At 42.2% G+C, this 8,229-nt stretch overlaps 1 non-coding gene across 1 annotated transcript; it reads right to left on the bottom strand.

The window, feature by feature from the left end:
* Positions 1–7,624: 7,624 nt before the first annotated feature.
* On the bottom strand, positions 7,625–7,835 carry LOC120102769 (small nucleolar RNA U3). Its single transcript, XR_015687307.1, has one exon. It is a non-coding gene; the product is annotated as a small nucleolar RNA U3 (small nucleolar RNA).
* Positions 7,836–8,229: the final 394 nt, after the last annotated feature.

Genomic DNA, 8,229 nt, shown 5'->3' with positions numbered 1-8,229 from the left:
GACCTTCCTACACCAATAGAGGCAATCAGGACAGTTCTTCAGTGAGGCTCTTTATTCAGGTGATTCTAACTTGTGGCAAGTTGACACCAGAGCAATCATAATAAGGTCCTGTTGTATACCAAGTACTCTTCATGTCCCAAGACTATTAAGAGTTTTTTTTCCTTTTGTAGAGCAGGTATGGGAACAGGTAAGAATAGAAAACCTTTGTTTTAGAAGGATGTGAACAGAATATTTGTTCTCTCCCTCATCCTACAATTCCTCCTTCTGAAAGGGCTTCATGTAGCCCAGGCTAGCCTCAAACTTGCTATGTAGCTAAGTATTGTTATAGGGAACCTACCAGAGATGACCACTCAGACAGAGTTTATAGCCAATTGAAAAGTCTTTATTTCATCCAGCTGGAAAAACAGTCAGGTATGCAGGACTGAAGTATAGCACTGAGTGTCCAGAGAACAGAATTTTTTAAGGCGAGAAACCACACATTCTGGCTGGTGTCTTGCTCAGCAGCTGCAGAGGCTTCAAGCAAGCAAGCAATTTAACAGAAGCTAAGCAAGCAGTTAGCTGTAAGGGGTTCTACAGAAGCAGGCAATTTAACAGAAGCTAAAATAAGTTAGCTGGAGCATCTTGACCTTGGGTTCCTATAATAGAGTTGGCTAATTTTCCATCAAAGAGATTAAACCTGAAATGGCCTCAGAAAGAATATGAGATAGAGGAATCTCTGCACTGTTTTGCCCTGTCTTAATATGATTTTGAACCTCTTATTTAATTTAATTTTTTTTAAAGATTTATTTATTTATTATATATAAGTACACTGTAGCTGTCTTCATATACACCAGAAGAGGGAATCAGATCTCTTTACAGATGGTTGTGAGCCACCATGTGGTTGCTGGGATTTGAATTCATGACCTCTGGAAGAGCAGTCGGGTGCTCTTAACCGCTGAGCCATCTCTCCAGCCCTAATTTAATTTATTATTTGTATGTATGTATGTATGTATGTATGTATGTATGTATGTGTTATAGATGTGTGCTATGTGTTGTGTATGTATGTGCAAGTCTCATAGACCTGATATGAACTTCTGATCCTCCTGCATCCACCTTCTGAAAACTGGGATTACAGGTATGTACCACTGTGCCTGGTTTGTGTGGTGCCAAGATTTGAGTCTCAGGGTTTGAAGTTGGTAAGAATTCTACCAACTGAACTATATTCCTAGCTCTGGACAGAGTTATTCTGAAAGGATATTAAAAAGTGGTCACCCACATATAGGAAGACAGACAAACCCAACAGAACAGAATGAAGGACCAGGAGTATTCCCTCACTCTATGGTTAAGTGATATTCAATAAGGGGCCGAGAAACCATTTGGTGGGGGAAAGGTGGGTATATAGATACAAAAGAATGAAATCATGTCTTTGTATTTTTTTTTTACCTTAGACAAAATTTAGCTCAAAACAGATCAGAGTCCCAGATGTAAGAGAGAACATAAGGGAGTCAGTTGTGGTGGAACACACCTGACTTCAGCACTCGGGAGATGGGAGCAGGAGGACTGTGAGTTCCACAGCAGCCTGGGACAGAGAGTAAATTCCTTATCCATCAGGAAGACCTAATGGAACCCTGTCTCACCATAGAAATATATGAAGGAAACCGTTGACATCTGGTCAGTTGGTTTGGTAATTAACTTTGGCAATGACACTAAGAACAGAGACAAAAATAACAGTGGGACAGGCAAATTAGATGACTTGACATGAACTACATCCCATGCTTTAGGAGACAGTGCTTACCAATGCAGTGCCTAACAGAGGGCTAGTAACCAGGCTATAAAAAGTCTCTATGGCCCAGCAGTAACAAATCAAACTTGCCGTGGTTTGGGTCTTAAGTGTCCTCAAGGGTCCATGTTGGTTCCCAGCTGGGAGGTGGTGAAACTGTAAGGGGAGGACCTAGTGTGAGGTCTTTGGGGGAACTTGTGGAGCTTTGTCTTCTTCCTTTGATTTTCTTCCCTGTGGCCATTGGGTGAGCCAATCAGCATTCTACAGGCCCAAAGAGACAGAACCAAACAACGATGAGCAGACCCTCTAAACCCTCTACAGCTGTGAGCCACAGCTATCTGTTTCTCTCGTTTGGTTGATTAGCTTAGGTGCTGTTATAGTGTTGGAGAGTCTGTAATACACAACTAGATTAAAAGGAAAATGAACAAAGGGTGGCTGACCATTGTTAGAACACACAGTGCTTTTGAATCCAGTTCCTAGTATCCACATCTGACCACTTACAACCACAGCTGTAGCTCCAGAGCGTCTGAGATTCCTTTTTGGCCTCAGGCAACTGCATTCAGGAATGCACAGATGCAGATGCAGATGTGCCTGCTTACACACACACACACACACACACACACACACACACACACAGACACACACACACACACACGATAAGAGAGAATTAAGAATAAAAATAGATCTTGAAATTTTAAAATAATTTTCTTTTTGTTTTGTTTTATTTTAGGGTCTCCTAAACTTGCTGTGTAGCTCAGGCTAAATTCAAACACCTAATTTACCTGTCTCATACTCTGAAGCACTGAAATTACAGGGTCTCCTGGCACACCCAATACACCGCAGGAGGATCTCTGTGAGTTCACCTGCCATTAAGATGGTCAAACTGCAGAATTCAGTCAAATCTTTGTTGCAAATGTCAGAAATATCATAAAAAATAGAGATATTGTAGGGTGCATATTTGTTCATTTGTTGTATGTGTGTATGTTTACATGGGTGAAGAAGGTTTATGTGTTTACATGAGGTCAGAAGAGGGTGTTGGATCCCCTGACTGTGTATGTATGAAGGCTTGAGGTCAAACTGTGGTGTAATTCCTCAAGCCATCCACCTGCTGTTTTAGAGACAGGGTCTCTCATTGGCCTGGAACTCACTAATTAGGATAGACTTGCTGGCCACTGAGTCCCAGGGAGCTGGGCTATTTGTTCAGAGCCGGGATTAGAATCAAATGCCACCATGCTTTGCTTCTTAAAATGATAAGGTCTGGGGATTCAAACTCAGGTCCTCATGCTGTGCCCAAGTTCTTTACTGACTCAGCCATCTCCCCAGCCGATTTTAAAAACATTTTTCTGGGGGGGTTGTTTTTAGCTCCAAGTGTGGTGGTTCTAAAATTTGCCATTAATTCTAGTGCTTGAGAGACAGAGGCAGGAGGATCTCTGTGAGTTCAAAACCATCCTGGTTCAAGCAATCAGTTCTAGGCCAGCCAGCTTACATAGTAAGACCTTGCTTCAAAAAACTTTTTGTTTCGACCAGCACAGGAAGTAACAGGCCTCAGTGCGGCATCATCATGAGCTCATTACACTTTCTCTATCACTTGTCCCCTCTCTCATTGTCCCTGTTGGCCTCCCCTTCCCACCTCACTTCCTGCCTCCCTCTGGCTTGTTCCTTTCTTCAGAAACTCCCTTTTTTGCTTTCTTATTATATGTATCCCATTACCCTCTTTCCCCCTCTCAAAGACCTCTTTCTAACTCTCTTATGATCCTTTTGTAGTTTCATGACCTACAAACACACTCATGCACACATACACACGCACACACATACACACATGAACACCCACATGCTCATGCACACCCACACATGCACACCCACACATGCACAAACGTACACGCAGGCATGCACACGTGCACACAGACACGTGTATACACACACGTGCACACATATGAACACCCGCACACACATGCGCACAACCACATATGAGGGAAACATGACCTTTTCTTTCTTGAGCTTGTCTTATTCTCTTTCCCGTAATGATTTTCCTGCAGATGTCATGACTTCAGTTTTCTTTCAGCTGTATACCACTCCACTGATGGGTATCTGGACGCTCCACGTCCTGGCTGTTGTGAGTGGCGCAGCAGTAGTCACAGATGTACCAGGATCTTTGGGCTCTTTCCACCCAGGAGTGGTACAGCTGAGTCACCTGGTGGTTCAGTTTTCAGGTTTTTGAGGATCCTCCATGCAGATTTCCATGTCGGCTGTACAAGTTTACATTCCCACCAGCAATGAGTAAGGGCTCTTCTTCACTTCAGATTCTTGCCAGCATTTAATGTCATTTATTTTATTGTTGTTAATTTCTTATGCCATTTGTCTAGGATGAAAGGGAATCCCAAAACAGCTTTATTTATTTTTACACATTTTCAAAATACTTACTTTTATTTTATGTGAATGATTGCTTTAATCTGCGTATATATCTGTGCAACGTGTGCTTCCTGGTGCCAGTGGAGGTCAGAAGAATGTGTTAGGTCACCTGGGAATGGAATTATGGACAGTTGTGGATCACCATGTGGGTGCTAGAACTTGAACCTAGATCCTCTAGAACAGTAACCAGTGCCTACGACTGCCACCTGCCATGTCTCCATCTCCCTAGCCCCTCGTATCAGTTTTGATGCACATTTCTCTGTTTTTGTGGGGTAATAAATTGATTACAAGAGTTAGTGACACCATAGATAGACTGACATTAGTGTGGTAGAGACTACAGAGAGGTTAGGCCCATATCGGAGTTTGGGTATCCTGGAAGATCAGCAAGTGTTCTTAGCCTCTGAGCCCTTACTTCAGTTCCAAAGGATAACTATTTAGAAGTCAGATTCACACTCTATTCATTAATCAGAATAACAATAATAGATTCTCTCTCCAGGACTTATAATCCACCTGGTCATCCGTTCTTGGGCCAGAATCCAATACTAGGCATGAATTTCCTCTTTTTTTTTTTTTAAGATTTATTTATGTTATATATGAGAGTACAATGTCACTGTCTTCAGACACACCAGAAGAGGGCATCAGATCCTATTACAGGTGGCACCATGACACCATGTGGTTGCTGGGAATTGAACTCAGGACCTCTGGAAGAGCAGACAGGGCTCTTAGCCACCGAGCAATCTTTCCTGCACATTTTCTTATTTATTAAATTAATTTGTGTGTGTGTGTGTGTGTCTCTGTGTGTGTGTGCGTGTGCATGTGTGTGTGTGCGTGTGTGTGTCTGTGTGTGTGTGCGTGTGTATGCATGTGTGTGTGTCTGTGTCTGTGTGTGTGCGTGTGCGTGTGTGTGTATGTGTGTGTCAATGTGTGTGTGTGCGTGTGTGTGTGCATGTGTGTGTGTCTGTGTGTGTGTCTGTCTGTGTGTGTGTCTGTGTGTGTGTGTCTGTGTGTGTGTCTGTGTGTGTGTGTCTGTGTGTGTGTCTGTGTGTGTGTCTGTGTGCGTGTGTGTGTGTAACCACATGCATGTTGCAGTCAGAGGCCAATGAAGAAGTTGTTTCTCTCCTTCTGCCATGTTGGCCCCAAGGCTCAAACTGATGCTGTACGGCTTGTTCTTACTTGCTGAGCTATCTTGCCTGCCCTAGTCCATTTATTGATTGATTCAGGGTGTTTAATTTTTCAGTTGTAGACATTAGTTATTAACATTAAATTTATATGGTAAGGCCGGGTCTGATACATGGCTGGCAAGGGTTTTCCCCCTCCATAGCTGTGTGACCCTCGTGATTTGTTCCCTCGCTGTGTGAAGGTTCATATGATGCTGCTTGCAATTCTTGTGACCATTTCCTGTGGTTTTAGAGTCCTTTGCAGAAAGTTTTTGTGTATGTCTTCACTTGAAAGTGTTTTTCCATAACGGTTTGAGTTTCAGGTCTCATATGAAGGTCTTTGATCTATTTCAAACTGATTTATTATGCATTGCAGATTGCTTTTGATAATGTATTGGCATTTTTCCACAGTGGTAATTTTGCAGTCCATGAACATAGGGGATCTTCCATCTTCTAGGGACTTTGAGTCTTTCTTCAATGTCTTAAAGTTTTCATTGCAGAAGTTGATTTATTCTCAGGATTGAGTTTTTTTTTTTTTTAAACAATTGTGAATGGAACTCCCTGGTTTCTTTGTGGTTAGTTTGTATGAGTATGTAAAAACCTGATGGTTTGTTGTCCTGCTTCTTTGCTGAAAGAGTTTATCAAATCTTTTATTCTCATTTTCTGGTGAACTCTTACAGTTCTCCTAAGTGTAGGCTTATGCCATTTGAAAATGGGGATACTTTTCCAGGGTTCCAATGGCTTGGTTTTCAGCATATGGTACTTGTAAGACGGTAGGGATAGTCTGACTTCTCGAATGAATTATATTGCATTTCTTTCTTTCTTTCTTGTGTCTGAGTACTCTAGGCAAGACTTCAAGCACTGTGTTGGACAATAGTGGAGGGCAGAGGTGTGGGGAGAAGACTCAGTGGTTAAGAGCACTTGTCACTGTTGTTGTAAAAATATAAAAAATAAAAAAAAAGTATTGGTGTCTTTTACCTCGCTAGGTCCAGCACCACGGTGCCCCAAGATATCTGCTAGATATCTTGGCAGAAACACATCCCAACTCCATGGCAGCCCAGTGTCTCCAGCCACCGCACACTTTCCTACACGCAAACCGTCACATAAAAGAACACACAACACAATAATCTTTGACCCAATTGGTAAGATATAATTGCCCACTTAAACATACAAAGCCCAGTACCATCCATTCCTTAAAAACATTAATAACTGTGATATGCAAATTTCTGAGGGTAAAATAAACTAAAAAAGCTTCTGCGAAAAAAAAACATTAATAACCTATAAATACACAGAGCAGAATCTTAACGTCAGCCTCCATCATCCTGCCACGGTTTCTCGGCCTCTCCTCCTCCTCTCTTCCTCTCTCTTCATTCCGTTTCTTTTTAACTGGACAAAAAGGGGGAAATGTGGTTTGCCCTTGAGTAATCTGTATTTTGATGCTAATTCCACTGCCCCAAGGACAGCTGCCTAGTCACATACTCAGGACTCAGGTGACTTCACCAGAACCTTCTCCCCATTGTATTGTAAAATACAGGTGAGGTCAGGAACAGGATAGAAGGAGGCCTGTCATTGGATGAGAAGGAAGGATGGGGGGAGAGAAGTTTGAAGGAAGAGGAGGAGACAGGAAAGGAGGAGAGGAGAGGGAGAGAGAGAAGCCATGGCAGGACAATTTGTGGGTGACGTTAAGATTCCACGATGTACCTTTACAGATGTTACAAATGTTCTTAAGGGATGGATGGTACTGGGCTTTGTATGATTAAGTGGGCAATTATATCTTATCAATTGGGTCAAAGATTATTGTGTAGTATGTTCTTTTATGTGACAATTTGAGTGTAGCAAAGTGTGTGGCGGCAGGAGACACTGGGCCGCCGTGGAGTTGGGATGTTTCTGCCAAGATATTTAGCAGATATTTTGGGGCACTGAGGTGCCAGACCTAAGTGGGGTAAAAGACAACAATCCTTTTTTTTAGTTTTTTATATTTTTACAACAATATGTCACTTTTCTAGAGTACCCAGATTTGATTCCTAGCACTAACATGGTAGCTTCTAACTATTGTTAAGTTCAGTCCCAGGGGATTCTATGCCCTCTTCTGGCCTCTAAGGACACTGTATGCATGTGGTACACATATACATGCACACAAAACACTCATACACATAAAAAATAAGAATAAAGAGGAGTGGAGTTAATGGAGAATCTCATCTTTTCTGCATTTGAGAGGAAATACTTCCAGGTTTAACCTGTTTAGTATAACTCTTAAGATATTTTCTCCTCAGGTTTGAAAGAAACCACTCATATAACAACCACTACACCTTGTTTTCCTTCTTATTTCTCTCCCCTACATGGAGAGAAGGACAATCATCAATGGCATATAGCCATTGTGAGGAAGCGATATCAACAGTGGCTTTACACTCAGGAAAGAATTCTTGGTCTCCTTCCCGTGATTTCAGGTATTCTATAAGGTCAGGGTAACTTCTGTGGTAACAATGGAAATGTCGTTCAAGTATAGTCTTGCTTATTATTTTATCACTTTTATGCACATAAGTGTTTTGCCTGCATGTCTGTGCACCATGTGTGTAGAGTGAGCATTGAGGCTGGAAGAGGGCATCACAGTCCCTGGACTGGAGTAAATAATGGCTGTGAGCTGTTCCATGGGCCCTGGAAACTGAAGCCAGGTCTTTTGGAAGAGCCAATGCTCTTAACTTCTGAACCATACATCTCTTCAGCTCTTTCTTAGGTCGTCTTCTGGGGACTTAAGTTCCAGGAGGCAGGGCAGAAGAGTATAATACCCATACAGTGCCATGCCCTCTGCAACTCTATGCTTTTTCTCCTTCACTGTCACATTTTGCTTCAACATTCTTTCATCTTGTTGGCAAGGCGGGTCATGAACTGTAAGCCCAGCCCTAA

This window comes from Rattus norvegicus, chromosome 4 (assembly GCF_021556685.1).
Source record: "Rattus norvegicus strain SHRSP/BbbUtx chromosome 4, alternate assembly SHRSP_T2T, whole genome shotgun sequence".
In the NCBI taxonomy this organism is placed as follows: domain Eukaryota; kingdom Metazoa; phylum Chordata; class Mammalia; order Rodentia; family Muridae; genus Rattus; species Rattus norvegicus.
The sequence above is the reverse complement of the archived record's forward strand: the minus strand, read 5'-3'. Positions and strand labels throughout refer to the sequence as shown.